The sequence below is a fragment of the Urtica dioica genome, chromosome 7, assembly GCF_054948205.1.
Source record: "Urtica dioica subsp. dioica isolate 48M chromosome 7, U.dioica_male_clone48M_v1_H2, whole genome shotgun sequence".
Taxonomy (NCBI): Eukaryota; Viridiplantae; Streptophyta; class Magnoliopsida; order Rosales; family Urticaceae; genus Urtica; species Urtica dioica.
Window position 1 is genome coordinate 6,637,851 of NC_142762.1, and position 26,752 is coordinate 6,664,602.

General features: G+C 45.7%; 2 long non-coding RNA genes across 2 annotated transcripts; both read right to left on the reverse strand.

Moving 5' to 3' along the window:
- Window positions 1-326: 326 nt before the first annotated feature.
- LOC149390174 (uncharacterized) lies at window positions 327-1,483 on the reverse strand. The gene is made up of 3 exons (XR_016300050.1): window positions 1,274-1,483; window positions 839-1,114; window positions 327-674 (listed from the first exon to the last, which is right to left on the reverse strand). It is a non-coding gene; the product is annotated as an uncharacterized LOC149390174 (long non-coding RNA).
- A 10,887-nt stretch (window positions 1,484-12,370) lies between these two features.
- On the reverse strand, window positions 12,371-13,675 carry LOC149390175 (uncharacterized). Its single transcript, XR_016300049.1, has 2 exons — window positions 13,402-13,675; window positions 12,371-12,670 (listed from the first exon to the last, which is right to left on the reverse strand). It is a non-coding gene; the product is annotated as an uncharacterized LOC149390175 (long non-coding RNA).
- Between the last annotated feature and the right edge of the window lie 13,077 nt (window positions 13,676-26,752).

The window sequence follows — 26,752 nt, forward strand, 5'->3', positions numbered from 1 at the left end:
ACATAAAAGGTTAAATGGTTTATCCTTACAATGTCTCTAGAAGTGCACTGGTCAATTCAGTATCTTCAGAAGATACATAGGGAGAACTATATAGTCTCTAACTCTCTATGTCTCATAACCAGACATCATAGATTCTCCTAACAATCATACTGAGATCAATAGCCCTTTGATCCTTAGATTGTGAATATGTTGTTTTAAGCAAACCATAAAGAGTTTGTTCATGCAAATCAATATTTGACTCTTCATTTGTTGTTAAGTTTGTTTAAGGACTAAAGACTATGGTTTATCATAAAGCTTCAAATAGACAAGGAAGAATGAATGAGAGTTTCAACTTTTATTAATTATTCAGCAGTTACAAGCAAGAGTCTTCGGGAGACTTTATTACATCAAATGTATATAAGTAATGACTACTACTCTTCTTGTGGGCACCAATGCAAACATATCAAACCTTTAGCGGAATGTTATTTTATAAAGTAGTTTATCAAAAATCCGGGGAAATTTTTTCTTTCCATAAAACTTAGTCTTATAGCAACTTCTATACAAATTCGTTCCGGAACGCTTTAACAAATAAAACTAATCATCGGTTTGCGAGACCCCATAGCCTATAGGTCAAGGCGATACGCATTCAGTCTCGGTCTTCAACTCTACTTCTCGCTTACGAGCTTTTTCCTTATCTACATTACCAAGGTTCATAAAGCTATGAGTCGAATGACTCAATAAATGGGAGTCTATCTAGAAAAGAAAATCAACTAAATGCCATGTGACTCAGTAAAATGAGCGTTAGATGCAGCTACACTCTAAGGCTAGAGCATGATTGACGCGTGACATCACATTGTACCTATATACTTGCCGCTCTGCAATATAGCACATCTTCTCTTGCTACGATCTACAGAACAACAAGAAGTCACCCTCAAACCTCGAGCAGTAGTCTTTTGGGTAAATTGGTGCTTTAATCAATGCCTAGGATCCATCAAAGGTACCATCTTCATTTGATGTCGGCGTAACCCATAGGCCCTAATAGCACGTCGAGGTTTAACCCCCAGATCCCATGGCCCGTCGAGGTGTAACCCCCAGGCCCCAATAGCCCGTCAAGGTTTAACCACCATACCCCATACTGTTTGAATTGATCTAGGGTTAAGAAAAAGTTTAACGATTCGAGCAAGCGGCGGAATTTAAAAATTTTCTTTACAACGAGTAAAACAATTTTACTAACCTAGACAAAGAGCAAGTACATATAATTTAAAAACTATTATGAGCATAAAAAATTACTAACCTTTTTGGAAGCTTGAACATTTAGAAGCCTTCAGTAAGGTTGAAAACGTTTGTCTCCCCTCGCAGCACGTCTCTCTTCTTTCCTCGGGAACTCGAGCAACCACGAAAGTTTCTATCCCTAAAATCACTCGAGAGAAAAGGAATTAGTGAGTGGGCACTTATAAACACGACGACTCGAGAACAAGTCTCAAAGTCGAAGAGCTAAAAATGCTAGGTCGAATGAGGACCTAGGTGCCAGGACAAAAATGAAAGAAAACTAGAGAGAGAGAGAGAGAGGATTTCTGCCACCACAATGTCTAGAGAGAGAAGCTTTCAATCTCTAACTTATGTGGAATGAGAAAACAATGAGAATGAGGCCTCTATTTATAGGGGAGGGATTACCTTCATAAATTTAGTTTCATCTTCTATAGAATATCACATATTCATGAGGAAATATTGCCTCTTTCTCCTCATGAGTCACACGGCCAAATCATTCCTTCTAGAAGCCTTGGATTTGTTTCCTCTTTTATTTTGCTTCTCTCTTGCCTATAATTGGCCGCCCATATGGTTTCCTTGTATAGGAAATTTGTTTCCTCTTTTTCTTTTCGCAAGTATCTTCATACATTAATGCACAAAACAAACTCTCTTTTTCTCTATTGGGTTGGACGAAATTAAGGCACTAGAACATGTTTCTAGATGTTTCTTCATTTGTTCATGACAACATAAGAAAAGCCCATTAAGAATTTTCAAATAAAATTCCATGAAATGAAATTAATCCTCAAGGCCCAAATTCTTTAATATGGCCGAGTGGTTTTTAAATCATTTGTCATCGTATGACAATGTCAAAAAATTTATCGACATTCATTTCGTCCTATGTCCTAAAAGACAAAAATACACTTTAGACAATTTTCGTAAAACTTGTCTCTTTCTTGTTTTGACTTAGCTTCTAGTTTAACTATTCCTACTCGATATGATTTGTTATAGTGACCTCATGGATCCAAATGAACAAAGCTTGAGATAAATACTTGGACTCAAAAGTTCACAAACATTTTCCAAGTTTAGCTTAATGTCAACTGACTCCACTAAAGAGTTGACACTGAAAATCTCTCGGTTCAAATGAATTTATTTTCTACTCAAGAAGTCAACCGAATTGTAATGAGTGGATCCACTGAATATTATCTATGTTTACCCTTCATGAATATCATCAGCTAGTCAGGATTTACAAAATTACCATTTTACCCTTCTAGCTGTTATTTCCTCAACTCCTTTGTCGCTTGTGAATAAGTTAGAAAAAATGTATTGACGAGGAGCTAACAAGTCACATTGTTTCATCCAAAAGAGTCAAGACTCAATTTGGACACTGGCCAATTCATTTATTCACATTCCAAGGAACAAAGCATGATGTGATATACATTGCATTTCAGCAATCTTGTACATGAATTCCATATCTGTGAAAACTTCACAAAGTTACTCATGACATCTTCACAACTTAGTACTTCACCAATAGGCCATGTTTAGAATCACATAGTGAGTCCGAACTCTGACTTTACCAAATGAGAATACGTAAGCTGTGAATTGGCGTGTCTCATTTCAGGATAAAGGTAAGCACGATGCAATTCATACGTAGTGACTTCGAGACATAAGAGGTTAAATGATTTGTTCTTATCTTGTCTCTAGAAATGCACTGGTCAATTCAGTACCTTCGGAAGATACCTAGAAGAACTATAGAGTCTCCAACTCTCAATGCCCCATAACCAGACATCATAGATTTTCCTAACAATCGTACTGAGGTCAATAGTCATTTGACCCTTAGATTGCGAATATATCGTTTTAAGCAAACTACGAAGAGTTTGTTCATGCAAATCTATATTTATCTCTTCGTAAGTTGTTAAGTTTGTTTATGGACTAAAGACTAATGTTTTATTATAAAGCTTCAAACAGACAAGAAAGAATGAATGAACGTTTCAACTTTTTATTAAATGAATAAGCAATTACAAGCAAGAGTCTTCGTGAGACTTTATTACATCAAATGTACAAAATAAAGACTACTACTCTTCTTGTGGGCACCATTGACAACAAACTCCCACTTGACTCAAAGAAGATGTGAGTAGTCCTTCATGCCTAATCCCTCTCGATGTTGGTCGAAGACCTTGTTCGCTAGGGCCTTGGTGAATGGATCTGCCAGGTTGTCCAACGTTGAGATCTTCTTCACTTCCATGTCTCCGCGCTTCACGATCTCTCGAATCAAATGGTATTTCCTCTCAATATGTTTAGAGCGCTTATGGCTTCGAGGTTCTTTTGAGTTAGCGACAGCCCCACTATTATCACAATTAAGGGTCATGGGCTCGTCGACGTTTGAAACAACTTCCAAATACTTAAGAAATTTTCTAAGCCATACAGCCTCTTTGGATGCTTCACAAGCAGCCACATATTCTGCTTCCATTGTGGAGTTAGCAATGCAAGATTGGTTAATACTCCTCCACACAACAGCTCCACCATTAAGGATGAAAACAGATCCCGAAGTGGATTTCCTGGAATCCTTATCCGCTTGAAAATCGGAGTCATCAGGTCAGTGCCTGAGTATGTAAGCATCAAGTTCCTAGTTCTTCGAAGATACTTAAGAACATGCTTAACAGCAATCCAGTGCTCGGGTCCAGGGTTGGATTGGAAATGGCTAACTACGCCAATGGCGATACAGATGTCCGGTCTAGTGCAAAGCATAACATACATGATAATTCCCATGGCTGAAGCGTAAGGAATTTTTCTCATGTCTTCAATCTCTTGTGCAGTCTTGGGAGACTGGTTCTTAAAGAGTGAAACTCCATGCCTAAAGGATGTTTGGCCCTTCTTGGAATCTTGCATCGAGAAGCGATCCATCACCTTATCAATATAAGATGCTTGAGAGAGCGACAGAGTCCGGTTCTTCCGATCTCGAATGATTTGGATCCCCAAAATGTACGCGGCTTCTCCTAGATCCTTCGTATCGAATTGCTTTGCCAGCCAGACCTTAACCTCAGATAATTTACCCACATCATTACCTATGAGTAATATATCATCGACATATAGTACCAGAAACACAACTTTACCTTCGTGCATTAACTTGTTAACGCACGGCTTATCTATTTACTGCTCAAAGCCAAAGCTCTTCACAGTTTCATCGAATCTAATATTCCAGGATCTAGATGCTTGCTTTTATCCATAAATGGACTTGAGCAACTCACAAATCTTGGTCTCTTGACCTTCTTCCACGAAACCGTCTGGTTGAGCCATGTAAATGCGCTCGTCAAGATTGCCATTCAGGAAGGCCGTCTTAACATCCCTTTGCTAGATCTCATAGTCGAGAGCCGCATCTATTGATAGAAATATGCGGATGGATTTAAGCATGGCGACTAACGATAAGGTTTCTTCATAGTCAATCCCTTTTTGTTGGGTATAACCCTTAGCCACAAGTCGTGCTTTGAACGTCTCAACGTTCCCATCCCGATCCCTTTTCTTCTTGTATATCCACTTACACCCTACGGGTTTAACCCCTTCAGGAAGGTCTACAAGTTTCCATACTTTGTTGACATACATCGAGTGCATTTCAACTTTCATGGCGTAAAGCCAAAGGTTTGATTCAGAACAAGCCATTGCTTGGCTATAGGAAACAGGGTCATCCATGTCAGAGACGGCTACGAGCGTGTCTCAATAGGTCATGTACCTGTCAGGCTTTTGAGTAGCCCTCCCACTACGTCTAAGTACTACTTGACGAGATTCTAATGAGTTAATTGTGTTTCAGTAGGGGTAAGAACAGTTCTTACAGATGAGGTAGAAGCTTCCTCACCCAAATTTTCCTCAAGCACAATTTTGCTTCTAGGTTTCACATCTTTCATGAAGTCCTCCTCAAGGAAACGAGCATTCGTGCGAAAGAATGTCTTATCGTCCTTGGGACTATAGAAAGTAAAACCTTTGGTTTCGTTTGGATATGCAACAAATCACACTTAATTCTGACCTACTAACCAACTTGCTAGTCTTTTGCCTCAGCACGTGTGCAGGGCAACCCCAAATTTTGATGCGGCCAAGATTTACTTTACGGCCAGTCCATCGATCATAAGGAGTACCAGGAACCGTTTTGGATGGAACTTGATTCAGAATGTAAGCGGCTGTTTCGAGGGCATATCCCCAAAAGGAAAGATGGAGTGATGAGTAACTCGTCATTGTTCTAACCACCTCCATAAGAGTTCGATTTCTTCTCTCTTACACTCCGTTTTGTTGAGGTGTGCCAGGTGCGGTAAACTAAGAAGCAATACCTTCTTCTTTAAGAAAGTCATCGAACTCTCCAGACAGATACTCACCACCTCGATCGGATCCAAGGGTTTTGATCACTTTCCCAGTTTGCTTTTCCACTAAAGCCCTAAAGACCTTAAATACGTTATAGGTCTCGGATTTGTGTTTGAGCAAATAGACAAAACCGTATCTTGAGTAATCGTCAGTGAATGTAACAAAGTATTCCCATCCACCACGTGCCTGTTGACTGAGCGGACCACATACATCAGAATGTACTAGTTCCAGCAGCTCAGTGGCTCTTCGACCCCTATCGGAGAAAGGTCGCTTAGTTATTTTTCCTTCTATGCAAGATTCAGAAGTAGGTAGTAAACCTATTGCAGAGGCTTGGAGTGGACCGTCCCTCACAAGTCTCTTAATCTTGTCTAGACTTATATGACCAAGTCTTAAGTGCCAGAGGTATGTTTATTTTGTTAGTGTTGTCAACGGTGCCCACAAGAAGAGTTGTAGTTTTTATTTTATACATTTGATGTAATAAAGTCTCACGAAGACTCTTTCTTGTAATTGCTTATTCCTTAATAAAAAAAGTTGAAACGTTCATTCATTCTTCCTTGTCTGATTGAAGCTTTATGATAAAACACTAGTCTTTAGTCCATAAACAAACTTAACAACTTACGAAGAGACAAATGTAGATTTGCATGAACAAACTCTTTGTAGTTTGCCTAAAACGATATATTCGCAATCTAAGGGTCAAAGGACTATTGACCTCAGTATGATTGTTAGGAGAATCTATGATGTCTGGTTATGGGGCATTGAGAGTTGGAGACTCTATAGTTCTTCTAGGTATCTTCCGAAGGTACTCAATTGACCAGTGAACTTTTACAGACAAGATAAGAACAAACCATTTAACATCTTATGTCTCGAAGTAACTACGTATGAATTGCATCATGCTTACCTTAATCCTGAAATGAGACATGCCATTTCACACCTTACGTATTCTCATTTGAGAAAGTCAGAGTTCGGACTCACTATGTGATTCCGAACAAGGCCTATTGGTGAAATACTAGGTTGTGAGAATGTCATGAGTAACTTTGTGAAGTTCTCATAGATATGGAATTCATGTACAAGATTGCTGAAATGCAATGTATATCACCTCATGCTTTGTTCCTTGGAGTGTGAATAAATGAACTGGTCAGTGTCCAAATTGAGTCCTGACTCTTTTGGATGAAACAATGTGACTTGTTAGCTCCTCGTCAATACATTGTTTCTAACTTATTCACAAGCGACAAAGGAGTTGAGGAAATAACAGCTAGAAGGGTAAACTGGTGATTTCGTAAATCCCGACTAGCTGATGATATTCATGAAGGGTAAACATAGATAATATTCAGTGGATCCGCTCATCATAATTTGGTTGAAAGTAGAAAATAAATTCATTTGAACCGAGAGATTTTCAGTGTCAACTCTTTAGTGGAGTCAGTTGGCATTAAGCTAAACTTGGAAAAGGTTTGTGAACTTTTGAGTCCAAGTGTTTAGCTCAAGCTTTGTTCATTTGGATCCATGAGGTCACTGTCACGAATCACATCGAGTAGGAATAGTTAAACTAGAAGCTAAGTCAAAACAAAAACGAGACAAGTTTTACGAAAATTGTCAAAATGGTATTTTTGTCTTTTTGGACATATGATGAAATGAATGTCAATAAATTTTTTGACAAGGTCATTTGATGACTTAATATCACTCGGCCAAGTTAGTTTAATTGGGCCTTGTGGATTAGTTTCATTTCATAAAAATTTTATTGAAAATTATTAATGGGCCTTTTTCATGTTGTCATGAACAAATAAAGCTTCTAGAAGCCCTTTCTAGAAGGTTTTGGGCGCCCATCACCCAAAAGGAGAGAGTAAATTTCGTGCATACCATAGTAGGAAAGAGATTAATTTTGCCTTGAAGTATAAAGATACTTGCCAAAAGAAAAGAGGAAACAAATATTCCTCTATAAGGAAGGAAGGCCACACGGCCAAGAGGTAAGGAAAAGAGGAAACTAATCCCTTGGGGATTTGCATGAGGTGGGCGCATATTTGGAGAAATGGGTAATAAGAGATTGCTCATAAAGGCTTGGAAAATAAGAGGAAACTAATTCTTTCCAAGGACAACCCTTCTCCTATAAATAGGACCCTCATTCCTCTCATTCTATTTCATTCCACATAAGTTAGAGATTGAGAGACTCTCTCTCTAGACCTTGTGGCCGACTCCTCTCTCTCTCTCTCTAGTCAATTTCGTTTTTTGTTTTGGCAGCTAGGTCCACATTTGACCTAGTGTTTTAGCTCTTCGACTCTAAGACTTGTTCTTGAGTCGTAGTGTTTAAAAGTGCACACACACTAATTCTTTTTTCTCTCGAGTGATTTAGTGATAGAAACTTTCGTGGTTGCTCGAGTTGGCGAGGAAGGAAGAGAGACGTGCTGCGAGGGGAGACGAACGTTGCAACCTTTTCCAAAAGCTTCTCAACGTTCAAGCTTCTAAAAAGGTTAGTAATCTTTAATGCTCATATTAGTTTTTATTTACATGTGCTTGCTCTTTGTCTAAGTTAGTAAAAACTGTTTTACTTGTAAAAAGAAAATTTTTAAAAATTCTGCCGCTTACCGAAGCGTTTAACTTTTTCATAAACCCTAGATCGATTCCAACAGTTAGATCTGAGGATTCAGAAAGTTTGATCCTCTTTCGCTCCCTAATTATATCGTTATCTTTTTCGGTGTCTAAAAGAGAAGGTTGAGTGGGATAAATGTAAAAAAGACCATTCTTCATACATGCATCAGTGACAAAAGAATTATCAGGAAACGAAATACGAATTTCATTCTTAATGAACTTTAAACAATAATCTTGCTCAAGAAGACGAGCAACAGATATTAAGTTTTTTCCAACGGAAGGAACGAAATAAACATTATTCAAGTTTAAAGTGCGGTCTTCAAAAGACAGCATCACGGGATTCCACAACCTTCGTAGACACCAGGCTCCCATCACCCCATTTGAAACATAAGTCGCCTTTCTCTAAGCTTTTAGTTTTCTTGAAACCATTCAAGGAACAACAAATATAGTTAGTAGCAACGGAGTTAAGAATCCACGTTGATACATTATCACTACTACAAATTAGCATATTAGGTGCGGAAGGGTATTAGGTGCGACATGTCGCACCTAAATGTCGCACCTAAGAACATATTAGGTGCGACATGTCGCACCAGATAGTCTTCCAAGCGCCTAAAATTTTCGCTGATGATTATGGCTATCCGGTGCGACTTTGTCGCACCTGATATGAAATTGTCGCATCGGATACTATTGGGTGCGACATATGTCGCACCTAATACCATTAGGTGCGACTCGTGTCGCACCTAATGGGTTAAAAAATTTAAAACGGTCAGAAATTCCCCCCAAAAATTTTTGGTTCTTGAATTTCACATTAGGTGCGACATGTCGCACCTAATAGTCATATTGGGTGCGACATGTCGCACCTAATAGTCATATTGGGTGCGACATGTCGCACCTAATAGTCATATTGGGTGCGACATGTCGCACCTAATGTCGCACCCAATGGATTTCAAATTTAAACTTCCCCGCCGAATCCCTCCGAAATTTTTCGGATCTGGAATTTCATATTGGGTGCGACCAATATGATTATTAGGTGCGACAATGTCGCACCTAATAGTTTTAGGGGTTTTAAACCCGAGCCACTTCTTCTATTTCACTCATTCGCTCTATCTTTCTCAGCCAGCCCCGCCCGCGCTTTCTCTCTCTCTCAGCCAGTCCCCCTCCCCCGCCCCGCCGCATGGACCAGCCCGCCGCCCTCTCCGGTACGTATCCCATCTCTCTCTCTCTCTCTCTCTCTCTCTCTCTCTCTCTCTCTCCGTCTCACCGTCTCTCAATCTTACTCTCTCTCTCAGCCAGCCCCCCGCCCCGCGCCCCACCGGCCATGACCAGTCTCCCCCGCCCCACGCCCCGCCGGCCGTGACTAGCCTCCCCCACCCCGCCGCCTGGACCAGCCCGCCGCCCGCTCCGGTACGTCTCTCTATCTCTCTCTCTCTCTTTCTCTCTCTATCTCTCTCTCTCTCTACGTCTCAGTGTCTCTTAATCTAACTCTCTCTCTCTCAGCCAGTCCACCGCCCCGCGCCCCGTCGGCTGTGACCAATCTCACCCGCCCCGCCGCCGCCTACATCTCTCTCTCTCTCTCTTTCTATTTTTTTTAATTAAAATAACCTATTAGGTGCGACAAGGTCGCACCTGATATGAAATGATCCGCTTCGACTTTAGGTGCGACAAAGTCGCACCTAAAAGTGTCGCACCTAAAGGTATACATATTAGGTGCGACATGTCGCACCTAATACCTTTAGCGACGGCATATTCGGTGCGACTTTGTCGCACCTAAAGTCGCACCTAATAAACTATTAGGTGCGACTTTTGAGGTATTCGGTGCGACAATCGTCGCACCGGATGACTATATTTGTCCTAGTGTATCAGCTACTAAGCATGCTTCGGTAATTAGTACAATACTATGTTCCTTTGCTTTGAGATATGTATGACAACTCTTCTTATCGGCCTTGTGAAGTCTCTTCTTAGATCCAGAGGCGGAGGCTTTGTGCTCAGTAGCATGTGCCTCTCCTTGATTCCTCTTTCTCTTAGTGAGACGTTCAGTAGTGTGAAGCTCCTTCATAAGCTCGGTAACAGTGTACTTTAGCTTGGTCGTGGAGTAGTTCAGCTTGAAGGTATCGAAAGAGTCAGGGAGAGTTTCCAAGATCGTATCTATTTTGGTCTCATCGTCAATCTCAGATCCTAGGATTTCCATCTCATTCAGGTAATTAATGATCGTCATCATAGGGTCCCTGACAGGGGTCCCAACCTTCATGCGACAGTTCATAAACTGTCGGACTGCTTTTTGTCTTGCTTGACACCTTTACCCTCCAGACATCTCAAGGTGATTGTAGAGCACGTTGGGCTGTATCAATGTCACGATGTTGGTCTTTCAGCACATTGTTCATAGATGCTAAGCACCTCACAATCTCATCGGAGCGGAGCCCGACTGCCAAGGCGTCTTCCTCTTGAGTCGAATCAGCATTCGTCAGAGGAGGACACGGGGTGGTGAGTACCCATTTGTGCTTGTTAACGGTAAGGTTGATATCAAGGTTATGTTTCGAATCTACGTAGTTTTTGCTTTCGAGTTTGTTCGTGGAAAGGATGATCGAGAGAAGGTAGAGAGACATATTGCATAAGAATATATGTCATATCAACATAATCATAATAAATACCCATAATACTCATAACGCTTATATTAAACATATTACGATGATATATAATTGTTAGAAGTGGTTATACGAAAAGCTGGGTAAATTTTTCGCGTTTAGAGTTTAGGATTTAGAGCCTTATAGCGACTCTTATTTATACACAAGCTCCCAAATTTTAAGTATATATACGAGAGATAGTTTGGGGATCATAGTTTACGGAAGGGGTTCAACAAAATATAGATATTATTATAGAAGGGTTTGAACCCGGGTGAGTTCCCCTTAGCCCAAAGGTCAAGAGATACATGTCTGGTCTTCATCTTCAACTTCCTTGTTCACATCGGCGCCTTTCCCTTTTCTACATTACCAAGAGTCATAAAACTATGAGTCGATTGACTCAGTAAGTGGGAGTCTAACCTAGAAAATAAAGCGACTAATGCCATATGATAACATGTGACGTGCAAACAGGCACATAAGAATGCAAGGATACAAATCTAACAAGTTCTAGAGCATGACTGATGCGCGCATACTCTAACTAATACTTGTCATCTTTAAGGTTACACACATCCCCCGCTATAACCTCTAGAACGACAAGAGACCAGCCTTAGACTTCGGGCAGCAGTCGTCCGGCGGCCTAAGAGTTTTAACCTCTGTCTGGGATCCACTAATGGTACCACTTCATTCGACGTCGGCGCCACCCCCAGGCCCTCATAGCCCGTCAAGGTGCATTCTTCAGGCCTTCATAGCTTGGCAACAAAGTCGGGTACGACTCTTGGTCGACTCCCCGAGATATGAGTACTCAGCGCCATCCCCCAGGCCCTCATAGCCCGTCAGGGTTCATTTCCTTTTGGTACCATCGACACATCAATTCTTTAGGGTTTGGGTACTCTGTAGCACTCAGAGTACACACATATGCTACTTACAGGAGAGCGACTCGGGTTAAATCCCGAAAGAATTATCATTTCCCTTTTATGCTCGTTAGTGTTTTAAGTTGAAGACTCGGGATATGACTCCCGGTACTTCTACCCTCGGCTCGAATCCGAGAGTCCAACATACTCTCCTGTCACCTCAGATCTAGCTAAACTCTATGGTTAGCAAAGGGATCTAACTACAACAAAGTAGCAACGTGGCTAAGTTAGCATTTGAACCTATGGGTATAAACCCAACTAAATTTTCCAAAAAGAGTGGCCGAAGCCTTAATCTTTGGTGTTTGTGTCTTTTAAGGCTTTTCCTACTATTTATTATTAACACGTAAATGCACGTAAACAAGATTATTCCCTTGGTAAGTAGTTGACTTATGTCTCCACACTTACCTGGAATAGCTTGACAGAAAGTTCGACGACTTCCGACGATGTCTTGCTTTTCACGTTCTCTGAGATACTTGACGCTTGTCGAAACGTCGAAAGAACTAGCATCCGAGGTTGGAAGTCCGTTAGTTATTGGATTCGAGATTACTTGAAAAAGATAGGGTTCGTTGTCAAGATTAGGTTTGAGTCGGTTCGGTATTCGAGAATTCAATTTATTATTCTCCGGTTTTTCGAAAGTTAAACTTATTCAATACTCGTAAACTTTCGTATAGAGAATGATACGAAATAAAATTCAATAATAATTATGAGTCTTAAATAAGTTAATTAATCCGAAATTAAAATAACCGAGAATTCTAAAATGAATAATTAAATTAAATTTTCGAACATTATTAAATAAATAATCATAAATTATTTATTTAATTAAATGAAATACATGGAAATAACCAACTAAAAGTATTTAAACGCTATAAGCGGTTTAAAAAAAACTCACGAGTTAATCGAGCTTTAATTTCGATAACTCTTTTCCTTTGAAACTTCAAAATCCGGCTTCGTCGCCTTTGACTCGTCCGGTTCCCGCTCGTCCGTCCAAATCTGTCATCAAACCGCGGAATCCGCTAACGAGTTAATTCCTTAAATCCAAACTCTTATCAATTTCCAAAATTCCAAATCCGACATCTCGACTCAAAAACTCGAGCCCAACCAAGTCAACAACCAAACACGAATCCAAACTAACTTGTCACAAAATCCTTAGACTTGTCATTAAATCCACACTTCAAATTCAATTCTCAAATCAATTCTCACGTCTCAAAATCCCTAACAATCCATAATAACTCAACATCACAAAACAGCCAAAGCAAATTACCTAGCCGAACAAGTCTCACGGCCAAACAAAAGAATGCTCACGGCCAAAGGCACACACACGGCCAAAAATTTCAAACACACGTTCATAATTTCCAGCTTCAATACCCTGTTTTCAAAAATTCATAACTCACTCAATTCTCAATGGATTTACACGTTCTTGGTCATTTTAGAAACCTCATAACGTCTATTATCCAGGAAAAATATCAACAAATCCAAATAAAATCAGTACCGAACTGTCCACGTCAATTTACAGAGGCTGTTCACAGCGAGCTCATAATTCTCAAATCATTCAAAAATCGACTCAAATACACAAATCCGAGCTAAGAACATCATTAATCAAGTCCAAAAACCAAATAAAACTCATCAATTCCACTGATTTTAGCTCGGATCAAAAACCCCCAAATCAATTCCTCAAACCCTAATCTCCAAAATCTTCAAATAACCCATGGAAGAATCCTTACCTCGCTGGAAGAAATGAGCTACCCAACCCATCAACTTTCTCTTTTCCTCGTCGGAGACACTCACCGGAGCTCCCGGGACTCACGGCGCTTCTTCTTTCCTCAGCGAGGCGCGCGCGCACGGAGCTCGAGGCTCGGGTTGATGGCGCACGAGGATGGTGAGCGGGGAAGAAGAAGAACGAGGATGAAGGGGTGGTGATGTGGTTGGTCGGCCGGAGAGAGAGAGACTCGGTGGTTGTTGTTGTCAATTTTTTTTCTTCGTTGTTACTCTTGCAGGTACAACGCGTGAAGAAGGAGAAGAAGAGAAGATATAGCACGTGAAGAAGAAAGAAAGAGAAGAGAGAGAAGGTGAGGTGGCCGAATGTGAGTGGAGAAAAAGAAGGGGATAAGAACGCCACATGGCATCTTCTCATTGAGCCACACGTCTCTTGAAACCACCCCTCAAAAATCTTTTTCTTTCACTCTCGTCCCTCAATTTGTTGCACTTTAATCCTTTCCAAATAAATCCTCTCAAACTCGTCCTTAATTTTAAAAAAATAATCATGAAAAATAACCGAGAATTTCTTATTAATTCCCGTTATTTTAAATATATTTAAGGGATTTCGGAATTTATTTTCACTCTTGAGATTTTAAGTCTCCGAGTACGTTCCGAATAAATTTATTCGGAAGTTAATATCGAGGTTACTCGAATATCCTTATTCCGAAATTCCATCGACCTTAAATATATTTATGATTATTATTGTTTTTTTCTCCAAGATATTTAAAATTTAAGGACGTCTCATGTGCAACAAGAATTTGATTCAAAATAAAACTCGTTTATTTTATTCAAATTCACAAGTCGAGCGTTGCAAAAGTTTGTGTATTACAATCTCTACCCCCTTAGAAGAGTTTCGTCCTCGAAACTTAGAACAAGGCAGGGTATTTCTTTTGCATTTCGCTCTCAAGCTCCCAAGTAGCTTTTTCTGCGGAGTGTTTCTTCTACAGATACATGAGAAGCAAAGAATGGAAGCCTAATGAATTATGGTAAAAGCAGTAACCGTGAGATAAACCAAGATTTCTACCACCGTGTAGTATAGACTTTGATCAGGCACAGTAGACCCGTCTGATGGAGAATAGCGAGCATTGGTTTCAAGAGGAGTATCAACGATCCTTTTGTCAGTGAGACGAGCGCACTCAAAGAGATTTGATATATACTTTGTGTTGTCAATGGTGGAGCTGTTGTGTGGAGCAGTATTAAGCAATCTTGCATTGATGTCTCCAAAAATGAAGCAGAATATGTAAGTGCTTGTGAAGCATCCAAGGAGGCTATATAGCTTAAAAAATTCCTTAAGTACTTGGAAGTCGTTCCAAACGTCGACGAGCCCATGACCCTTTATTGTGATAACAGTGGGGCTATCGCTAACTCAAAGGAACCTCGAAGCCATAAGCGCTCTAAACATATTGAGAGGAAATACCATTTGATTCGAGAGATCGTGCAGCGCGGAGACGTGGAGGTGAAGAAGATCTCAACGGTAGACAACCTAGCAGATCCATTCATCAAGGCCCTAGCGAACAAGGTCTTCGACCAGCATCGGGAGGGATTAGGCATGAAGGACTACTCACATCTTCTTTGAGTCAAGTGGGAGTTTGTTGTCAATGGTGCCCACAAGAAGAGAAGTAGTATCTATTTATATACATTTGATGGCGCAACCAAGTCGTCCCTCGCGACGCATCCAAGACGCCTACATGGCGCACTTAACATGCCTACATGGCATATCTAAAACGCCTATACGACACACCTAGGAAGCCTATATGGCACATCTAGGCCATCCCTCGTGACGTGCCTAAGACACCTAAACGATGCACAGGACCGTCTCTCACGATGCGCTCTGAGTCGTCACAAGGCGTTGAATGTGATGACTAATCGCAATACACTTGAAGCCGCCACAAGGAGCACCTGAACCGCCATACAAGGCCGAAGGTCCTGCCATCTTCGCCACCACAAACTGAGCACGATTACACTCGCCTGTTGTCAATGGTGCCCACAAGAAGAGTAGTAGTGTCTATTTATGTACATTTGATGTCATATACTCTTACGAAGACTCTTGCTTGTGATTGCTTATTCATTAATAAAGTTGAAACGTTCATTCATTCTTTCTTTGTTTGAAGCTTTATGATAAAACCTTAGTCTTTTAGTCCATAAACAAACTTAACAACTTACGAAGAGACAAATGTAGATTTGCATGAACAAACTCTTCGTAGTTTGCTTAAAACGATATATTCGCAATCTTAGGGTCAAAGGACTATTGACCTCAGTATGATTGTTAGAAGAATCTATGATGTCTGGTTATGAGGCATTGAGAGTTGGAGACTCTATAGTTCTTCTAGGTATCTTCCGAAGGTACTGAATTGACCAGTGCACTTCTAGAGACAAGATAAGAACAAACCATTTAACCTCTTATGTCTCGAAGTCACTATGTATGAATTGCATCATGCTTACCTTAATCCTGAAATGAGACATGCCATTTCACACCTTAGTATTCTCATTTGAGAAAGTCAGAGTTCGGACTCACTATGTCATTCCGAACAGGGCCTATTGGTGAAGTACTAAGTTGTGAGTATGTCATGAGTAACTTTGTGAAGTTCTTATAGATATGGAATTCATGTACAAGATTGCTGAAATGCAATGTATGTCACCTCATGCTTTGTTCCTTGGAGTGTGAATAAATGAACTGGCCAGTGTCCAAATTGAGTCCTGACTCTTTTGGATGAAACAATATGACTTGTTAGCTCCTCGTCAATACATTGTTTCTAACTTATTCACAAGCGACAAAGGAGTTGAGGAAATAACAGCTAGAAGGGTAAAATGGTAATTTAGTAAATCCCGACTAGCTGATGACATTCATGAAGGGTAAACATAGATAATATTCAGTGGATCCGCTCATCATAATTAGGTTGAATTCTTGAGTAGAAAATAAATTCATTTGAACCGAGAGATTTTCAGTGTCAACTCTTTAGTGGAGTCAGTTGGCATTAAGCTAAACTTGGAAAAGGTTTGTGAACTTTTGAGTCCAAGTGTTTAGCTCAAGCTTTGTTCATTTGGGTCCATGAGGTCACTGTCACGAATCACATCGAGTAGGAATAGTTAAACTGAAAGCTAAGTCAAAACAAGAACGAGACAGTTTTACGAAAATTGTCAAAATGGTATTTTTGTCTTTTTGGACATAGGACGAAAAGAATGTCAATAATATTTTTTTGACATTGTCATATGATGACAAATGAAATAAATATTACTCAGCCATATTAGTGTGATTGGGCCTTGAGGATTAATTTCATTTCATAGAATTTTACTTGAAAATTCTTAGTGGGCTTTTCTTATGTTGTCATGAACAAATGAAGAAACATCTAGAAGGTCCTTCTAGAAGCCTTATTTTTGTCCAACCCAATGAAAAGAGAGGCTAAATTTCGTGCATACCATGGTATGAAAGAGAGATTATTTTGTGCATTAATGTATGAAGATACTTGCCAAAAGAAAAAGAGGAAACAAATTTGCTTCTAGAAGCAAGTGTATTTTCGGCCAAGAGAGAGCAAATTAAATGAGGAAACAAATCCAAGGCCTTAATTGGCTCATGTTGGACGTCCATATAGGTGAGAAAAGAGAAAAGGAAACTACCTTTTGAAGGTAATCCCTCCCCTATAAATAGAGGCCTCATTCTCATTGTTTCATTCATCCCAAAGTTTTAGAGATTGAGAGCTTCTCTCTCTAGACTTGGCCGATCCTCTCTCTCTCTCTCTCTTCAATTTCGTTTTATTGTTTTGGCACCTAGGTCCTCATTTGACCTAGTGTTTAGCTCTGCGACTTCAAGACTCGTTCTTAGGTCGTAGTGTTTAAAAGTGCCCACTCACTAATTCCTTTTCTCTCGAGTGATTTAGTGATAGAAACTTTCGTGGTTGCTCGAGGTGCCGAGGAAGGAAAGAGGGACATGCTGCGAGGGGAGACGAGCGTTGCAACTTTCTAAGAGCTTCTCAAAGATCAAGCTTCAAGAAAGGTTAGTAAGCTTCTTAGCTCATAATAGTTTTTAATTACATGTACTTGCTTCTTTGTCTAGGTTAGTAAAAACTGTTTTTACTTGAAAAGAAATATTTTAAAATTCCGCCGCTTCCCGAAGCGTTTAAACTTTTTCTTAAACCCTAGATCAATTCCAACATCGCCTTGGGAGACTCCCCATTCCACGCGAGTTAATTGAAGCTGCTCACAAATGCTCGCGAACTCTGCCTCTTAGCAAGAACTTCGCTCGGCCTGAGCTAGCTGAGACTTCGCTCGAGCAAGCTCCTCCTGGAAGAGTCCCAGGTGATGAGTAAGGTCATGTAGAATCTTCTCGAGCCGAGCCTTGCTCCTCGAGTCAAGTCATCCTCCTCAAGTTGAGCCTTGCTCCTCGAGTCGAGTCATTCTCCTCAAGTCGAGCCTCGTTCCTCGGGTCGAGTCACCCTCCTCAAGTCGAGTCTTGCTCCTCGAGTCGAGTCATCCTCCTCGAATCGAGCCTTGCTCCTCGAGTCAAGTCACTCTCCTTGAGTCGAGCCTTGCTCCTCGATTCGAGTCGTCCTCCTCGAGTCGAGCCTTGCTCCTCGAGTCGAGTCATCCTCATCGAATCGAGCCTTACTCCTCGGGTCGAGTCATAGCCTCGAGTCGAGCCTTGCTCCTGGAGTTGAGTCATTCCCCTCGAGTCGAGCCTTATTCCTCGAGTTGAGTCATTCTCCTCGAGTCGAGCCTTGCTCCTCGAGTCGAGTCATTCTCCTCGAGTCGGGCCTTGCTCCTTGAGTTGAGTCATTCTCTTCGAATCAAGCCTTGCTCCTCGAGTCGAGTCACTCTCCTCGAGTCGAGCTTCGCTCCCCGAGTCGAGTCATATCCTCGAGTCAAGCCTTGCTCCTCGAGTCGAGTCACTCTCCTCGAGTCATTTTCCTAGAATCGAGCCTCGCTCCTCGAGTCGAGTCATTCTCCACGAGTCGAGCCTTGCTCCACGAGTCGAGTCATTTTCCTCGAGTCGAGCTTCGCTCCCCGAGTAGAGTCATTCTCCTCGAGTCGAGCCTCGCTCCTTGAGTCGAGTCATTCTCCTCGAAGTCGAGCCTTGCTCCTCGAGTCGAGTCGTTCTCCTCGAGTCGAGCCTTGCTCCTCGAGTCGAGCCTTGCTCCTTGAGTCGAGTCATTCTCCTCGAGTCGAGTCATTCTCCTAGAGTCGACCCTTGCTCCTTGAGTCGAGTCATTCTCCTCAAGTCGAGCTTCGCTCCCCGAGTCGAGTCATTCTCCTCGAGTCGAGCCTCGCTCCACGAGTCGAGTCATTCTCCTCGAGTCGAGCCTTGCTCCTCGAGTCGAGTCATCCTCCTAGAGTCGAGCCTTGCTACTCGAGTCGAGTCATTCTCCTCGAGTCGAGCCTTGCTCCTCGAGCCGAGTCATTCTCCTCTAGTCGAGCCTTGCTCCTCGAGTCGAGTCATTCTCCTCGAGTCGAGCCTTGCTCCTCGAGTCGAGTCATTCTCCTCGAAGTCGAGCCTTGCTCCTCGAGTCGAGTCGTTCTCCTTGAGTCGACCCTTGCTCCTTGAGTCGAGTCATTCTCCTCGATTTGACCCTTGCTCCTGGAGTCGAGTCATTCTCCTCGAGTCAAGCCTTGCTCCTCGAGTCGAGTCATTCTCCTCTAGTCGAGCTTCGTTCCACGAGTCGAGTCATTCTCCTCGAGTCGAGCTTCGCTCCCCGAGTCGAGTCATTCTTCCTCGAGTCGAGCCTCGCTCCTCGAGTCGAGTCATTCTCCTCGAGTCGAGCCTTGCTCCTCGAGTCGAGTCATCCTCCTCGAGTCGAGCCTTGCTACTCGAGTCGAGTCATTCTCCTCGAGTCGAGCCTTGCTCCTCGAGTCGAGTCATTCTCCTCGAGTCGAGCCTTGTGTTGTCAGTCGTTTTAGGAAAACCCGAGATGCCAAGAAGACACGCCGTTCAAAGGGCCGATGGTCAGGCCGGAGGTCCTGAAAAGCGGCAAGCCTTCTGTCACGAGTCGAGTGGCAAGTCCTCGTGGCAAATCCTCATGCCCCTCGAGTCGAGCCTTGAGTCGTTCTCCTCGAGTCGAGCCTCGAGTCGTTCCTCGAGTCGAGCCTCGAGTCGTTCTCCTCGAGTCGAGCCTCGAGTCATTCCTCGAGTTGAGCCTCAAATCGTTCTCCTCGAGTCGAGCCACGAGTCGTTCCTCGAGTCGAGCCTCGAGTCGCTCCTCGAGTCGAGCCTCGAGTCGTCCTTCTCGAGCCGAGCCTCGAGTTGTCCTCCTCGAGTCGTCATCCTATAGTCGAGCCTCGAGTTGCTCCTCAAATCGAGTCACTCTCGTCAAATGGAAACCTTCATATTTCACGTGGCAAGAATGGTATTCGAAGACCCCTAAAGGCCCACAAGAGGCCGGCAAGACGAGCCATTCGCCGCGCGCACAGCACGCTGCGCCGGCCAGCCATGCAGCAAGCCACGCGCCGCACCAGGAAGACAGCGCGCCGCGCCAGGAAGGCAGAGCGCCGCGCCAGGCAGGCCGCGCGCTGAGCACCCCCTGCGCCGCGCATCCCGCGCCGCACGTCCCGCGCCGCGCATCCCGCGCCACACGTCCCGCGCCGCGCATCCCGCGCCGCACGTCCCGCGCCGCGCTCCCTGCGCCGCGCGCCGCGCGTTTTGCGCCGCGCTTTGTGCGCCGCGCGTGCCGTGCGCCTCCACTTGACAGCGCGCGCCCCCCTAGTCCCACATGGACGAAAAAGAAACCTTCTAAGGCCCTCAAATACCAACTGAGCACGATCACACTCTCCTTGGGAGACTCCCCATTCCATGTGAGCTAATTGAAGCTGCTCGCAAAGACTCGCGAACTCCGCCTCTGAGCGAGAACTTCGCTCAGCCTGAGCTAGCTGAGACTTCGCTCGAGCAAGCTCATCTTGGAAGAGTCCCAGGCGACGAATGAGGTCATGTAAAATCTCCTCGAGTTGAGCTTCGCTCATTGAGTCGAGTCATTCTGCTCAAAGTCGAGCTTTGCTCCTCGAGTCAAGTCATTCTCCTCGAGTCGAGCTTCGCTCCTTGAGTCGAGTCATTCTCCTCGAAGTCGATCCTCGCTCCTCGAGTCGAGTCATTCTCCTCAAGTCGAGCTTCGCTCCTCGAGTCGAATCATTCTCCTCGGGTCGAGCTTCGCTCCTCGGGTCGAGTCACGCTCCTCGAGTCGAGCCTTGCTCCTCGAGATGAGTCATCCTCCCCGAGTCGAGCTTAGGTCCTCGAGTCAAATCTCCTTGAGTCGAGTCATTCTCCTCGAAGTCGAGCCTCGCTCTTCGAGTCGAGTCATTCTCCTCAAGTCGAGCTTCGCTCCTCGAGTCAAATCACTGTCCTCGAGTCGAGCCCCGCTCCTTGAGTCGAGTCATTCTCCTCGAAGTCGAGCCTCGCTCCTCGAGTCGAGTCATTCTCCTCAAAGTCGAGCTTTGCTCCTCGAGTCGAGTCATTCTCCTCGTCGAGCTTCGCTCCTTGAGTCGAGTCATTCTCCTCGAAGTCGAGCCTCGCTCCTCGAGTCGAGTCATTCTCCTTCGCTCCTCGAGTCGAATCATTCTCCTCGGGTCGAGCCTCGCTCCTCGGGTCGAGTCACGGTCCTCGAGTCGAGCCTTGCTCCTCGAGATGAGTCATCCTCCCCGAGTCGAGCTTAGGTCCTCGAGTCAAATCATTCTCCTCGAGTCGAGCTTCGCTCCTTGAGTCGAGTCATTCTCCTCGAAGTCGAGCCTCGCTCCTCGAGTCGAGTCATTCTCCTCAAGTCGAGCTTCGCTCCTCGAGTCAAATCACTGTCCTCGAGTCGAGCCCGCTCCTTGAGTCGAGTCATTCTCCTCGAAGTCGAGCCTCGCTCCTCGAGTCAAGTCATTCTCCTAAAGTCGAGCTTTGCTCCTCGAGTCGAGTCATTCTCCTCGAGTCGAGCTTCCCTCCTTGAGTCGAGTCGTTCTCCTCGAGTCGAGACATTTTCCTCAAGTCGAGCCTTGCTCCTCGAGTCGAGCCATTCTCCTCGAGTCGAGTTCCGATCCTCGAGCAAACACCTGGAGCGACATGGAGAACAGGTCAGCCAAAGTAGAGACCCGCGCTCGCGTCTGGGGAATAAGGGCCACTCTTCCGAACGCAGACGAAGAAGCGTCACCAGGGCGGGAATGGCGGATGCCCCGTGAGACCAACTTATGCTTGATGCGTGGTCAAACTTTTAGCGTTGATCCCCGAGCAGTCGAAGCCCTCCGGTGCGGCAGAGCCTTCCACCTGGTGCCACTCCGTCTTCTCGAGGCATCGGCCCGCAGCATCAACCTCCATCTTCGAGACCTCGGAATGAGCACGCCTTTGCAAAACGCAAAAGTGCAGTCGCCTTCCAAGCTGGCCGAGACGGATGCCATGATCTTCCCCTAACATGTCGCAATTAGAAAATAATTGCCATGCTAATCACCGTCGAGTTGCATGGACTCCGGGTCGAAGATATCATCAAACAAAACGCATTCGAAGAAAGACTTGGACGTGACTTCGCCAAAAGATCAAAAAGCCGCGACACGCCGGTACGCCTCTGCACAAGTGCGTGCCCTACATGCCTGCGCATGTCCCCGTTGCTCCGGGGCTAGAGCGATGGATGCGAACGTGTCCGCCTCGCCCACGTTGCGCTACGCCTCTCATCCGCTTGGATCCTCCTCCACATGTTGATCACACACTCGTGTTGAGAGAGATGGAAAAGCGAGAGAGAGCACTTGCAATTGTGAGAACGTTCTATATAAATCACAAAAGCTTCGCGACGGCGAAGCCCTGGGAGATAAATTTTCCTCAAACACCCGGCGGAAACAACTAAAAGTTCACCGCCCGGGGCCTCCTGAGCGATAAACTTGGGGGGCTAATGTTGTCGGTCGTTTTCGGAAAACCCGAGACGCCAAGAAGACACGCCGTTCAAAGGGCCGATGGTCAGGCCGGAGGTCCTAAAAAGCGGCAAGCCTTCTGTCACGAGTCGACTGGCAAGTCCTTGTGCCAAATCCACATGCCCCTCGAGTCGAGCCTTGAGTCGTTCTCCTCGAGTCGAGCCTCGAGTCGTTCCTCGAGTCGAGCCTCGAGTCGTTCTCCTCGAGTCGAGCCTCGAGTCGTTCTCCTCGAGTCGAGCCTCGAGTCGTTCCTCGAGTCGAGCCTCGAGTCGCTCCTCGAGTCGAGCCTCGAGTCGTCCTCCTCGAGCCGAGGCTCGAGTTGTCCTCCTCGAGTCGTCCTCCTCAAGTCGAGCCTCGAGTTGCTCCTCAAATCGAGTCACTCTCGTCAAGTGGAAACCTTCATATTTCACGTGGCAAGAATGGTATTCGAAGACCCCTAAAGGCCCACAAGAGGCCGGCAAGACGAGCCATTCGCCGCGCGCACAGCACGCTGCGCCGGCCAGCCATGCAGCAAGCCGCGCGCCGCGCCAGGAAGACAGCGCGCCGCGCCAGGAAGGCAGCGCGCCGCGACAAGCAGGCCGCGCGCCGCGCACCCCCTGCGCCGCACATCCCACGCCGCACGTCCCGCGCCGCGCATTCCGCGCCGCACGTCCCGCGCCGCGCCTGGTGACCCGCGCGCCGCGCGCCGCGCGCGCCGTGCGCCTCCACTTGACGGCGCGCGCGCCCCTAGTCCCACATGGACGAAAAAGAAACCTTCTAAGGCCCTCAAACACCTATAAATACCCCTCCCATTGAGGGGAAAGCGATCCCATTCATTCTCAAGGAACTTGAGACTTCTCTCTGCTTCTTTGGATGCCATCCTTAGCCTGAAGCAGATTCTCCTCGATTTCTCGTTCTCAGAGGTTCTGAAGCACTCTCGGGGACTTCCCGGACGTCGCTCCCTCTGATCGAACGCCCTCCGGTGCTCAAGCACGCCCCTAGGGTTCTCGACTAGAGTTCCCCTCACGCGTCTAACACGCTAGGCGCGCACGCGATCTCCGAGGTTCTGAGACGCCGCCAAGGACTCCTTGTGCCCCGTCTCCTTCGTCGAGTACGCCTGTCCACCAAGGTTCTACGCCTCACACTGCGTTACATACACGCTTGAACTACGTTCTGACCTGATCCCACGCACGGGTACGTAGGCAGCCAACAACTAAGGCACGGTCACTCCTCCTATTCACCCCCTACCTCTCCCGAGAGGCGGGTCGATCGGAGAAAACCTAGCTCGAGAATTTCTAGTTCACACTCTTGGCCCAGGTGCGATCAATCACTTGGTCCGGCCTTGGATCGAACCGCCCGAGGTATTGAATAGTTGTTCATTTTCGTGCGACAACACCTTGGTCCTTGAGTCGAGTCATTCTCCTCGAGTCAAGCCTTGCTCCTCGAGTCAAGTCATTCTCCTCGAGTCGAGCCTTGCTCCTCGAGTCAAGTCACTCTCCTCGTGTCGAGACTCGCTCCTTTAGTCGAGTCACTCTCCTTGAGTCGAGCCTTGCTCCTCGAGTCGAGTCATTCTCCTCCAGTCGAGTCCCGCTCCTGAAACAATTTGAAGAACAGTCTAGCCAAAGCGAGACTAAAACAAAACAAACAAACAAACAGAGGGAAACTTACCCTCTGGGTGTAAAAAATGCCATGACAAAAGAAGTCCGCATCACCACTCGTTACGATGTCCCTTCGCGTCTTTAACAGAGACTCGCACTCACGCCTGGGGAATAAGGGCCGATCTTCCGAATGCATACGGAGGAGCGCCACCAAAGCTGGAAGGGCGGATGCCCCGTGAGACCGACTTATGCTTGATGCGTGATCGAACTTTGAGCGTTGATCCCCGAGCAATCGAAGCCCTCCGGTGCGGCAGAGCCTTCCACCAGGTACCACTCCGCCTTCTCGAAGCATCGGCCCGCAGCATCAACCTCCGTCTTCGAGACCTCGGAATGAGCACGCCTTTGCAAAATGCAAACGTGCAGTCGCTTTCCAAGCTGGCCGAGACGGAAGCATGATCTTCCCCTAATAGGTCACGATTACACAATCGTCGCCCTGCTAGTCACCGTCGAGTCCCATGGACTCCGGGTTGATAATATCATAAAAACAAAACGCCATCGAAGAAAGACTTGGGCGTGACTTCACCAAAAGATCAACAAGCCGTGACACGCCGACATGCCTCTGCAAGAATGCACGCCCTACTTGCGCATGCATGTCCCCGACGCTCCGGGGCTAGAGCGATGGATGCAATCGCGTCCACCTCGCCCACGTTGAGCTATGCCTCGTATTCGCTTGGACCCTCCTCCACGTGTTGATCACATGATCGTGTTGAGAGAGACGGAAAAGCAAGAGAGCATACTTGCAATTGTGAGAACAGACTTTGTAACCACGAAGGCTTCGCGACGGCGAAGCGCTGGGAAATAAATTTTCCTCAAACACCCGGCAGAAACAACTAAAAGTTCACCGCCTGGGGCCTCTCGAGCGCTGAACTTGGAGGGCTAATGTTGTCGGTCGTTTTTCGGAAAACTCGGAACGCTGGAAAGACGCGCTGCTCAAAGGGCCAATGGTTAGGCCGGAGGTCCTGAAGAACGGCGAGCCTTCCATCACGAGTCAACCGGCAGGCCCTCGTGCCAAACTCTTAGCTCCTCAAGTCGAGCCTCGCTCCTTGAGTTGAGTAATTATCCTCGAGTCGAGCCTTGAGTCATTCTCCCCGAGTCAAGTCTCGAGTCGTTCTCCTCGAGTCGAGCCTCGAGTCTTTCTCCTCGAGTCGAGCCTCGAGTCGTCCTCCCCGAGTCGAGCCTCGAGTCATTCTCCTCAAGTCGAGCTTCACTCCCTGAGTCGAGCCTCGAGTCGTTCTCCTCGAGTCGAGCCTCTAGTCACTCTCGTCGAGCCTTGCTCATCGAATCGAGTCACTCTCGTCAAGTAGAGACCTTCATATTTTGCGTGACAAGCGTGGTATCCGAAGACCCCTAAGGCCCACAAGAGTCCGACGAGACGGGCCATGCACCGCGCGCGCAGCACGCCGCGCCGGCTAGCCACGCACAGCAAGCCGCGTGCCGTGTCGGGCAGGCCGCGCACCGCGCCAGACAGAGTGCGCGTCGCGCCAGGACAAGCCAGCGCCACGCGCCCCCTGCACCGCGCATCCCGCGCCGTGCATCTCGCGCCGCGCCCGGTGACCCGCGCACCGCGCGCCCCGCGTTGTGCGCCGCACGCGCCGTGCGCCTCCACTTGAAGGGTGAACGCCCCCTAGAACCACATGGACGAAAAAGAAGCCTCCTAAGGCCCTCAAACACCTATAAATACCCCCTCTCATTGAGGGCAAAGCCATCCCATGACTTCTCTCTGCTTCTCTGGATGCCATCCTTGGCCTGAAGCGAATTCTCCTCGATTTCTCGTTCTCGGAGATTCTGAAGCGCTTTCCGGGGACTCCCGAGTGCCGCCTCTCTTGATCGAACAATTAATCTTGAGCCCACGAGTGCTCTAACGGTTTTCGACTGAAAATCTCCTACGCATCTAGCACCCTAGACGCGTCCACCATTTCTGACAAGAAATTGCCTACGCGTCCGGCATTTCCGACTAGAAATCGCCTACGCGTCCGGAATCTCCGCCACAACAAGGAAATCTTGACTTCGAGTCTTCCACGTCTCCAAAAGAGAGAAAACACACATTCTCTCTCGGATCACTCGATCCCCGCGATCTCTGAAGTTCTGAGACGTCGCCGAGGACTCCTCCGCGCTCCGTCTCCTTCGTCGAGTACGCCTCTCCCCTAGGCTCCGCGCCTCACAATGCGTTACACACGCCCTGAACTACGTTCTGACCTGATCCCACACACGGGTACGTAGGCAGCCTATACACAAAAAGCACGGTCACTCCCCCTCCTCACCCCTTCTCTCCTCTGGGAGGTGGGCTGATCGGAGAAAGCCTAGCTCGAGACTTTGGAGTTCACACTTTTGGCTCGGGTGCGATCACTTGGTCCGGCCTTGGATCGAACCGCCCGAGGTATTCAATCATTGTTCATTTTCGTGTGACAACAAAAATAACAGCTAGAAGGGTAAAATGGTAATTTTGTAAATCCCGACTAGCTGATGATATTCATGAAGGGTAAACATAGATAATATTCACTGGATCCACTCATCACAATTAAATTGAATTCTTGAGTAGAAAATAAATTCATTTGAACCGAGAGAATCTCAGTGTACACTCTTTAGTGGAGTCAGTTCACAAGTATGTTAGCTCAAGCTTTGTTCATTTGGATCCATGAGGGCACTGTCACAAGTCATATCGAGTAGGATTAGTTAATCTAGAAGCTAAGTGAAAATAAGAACTAGATAAGTTTTACGAAAATTGTCTAAAGGGTAATTATGACTTTTTGGACATAGGACAAAATGAATTTCTATAAATTTTTTGACATTGTCATATGATGACAAATATCACTCGGCCATAATA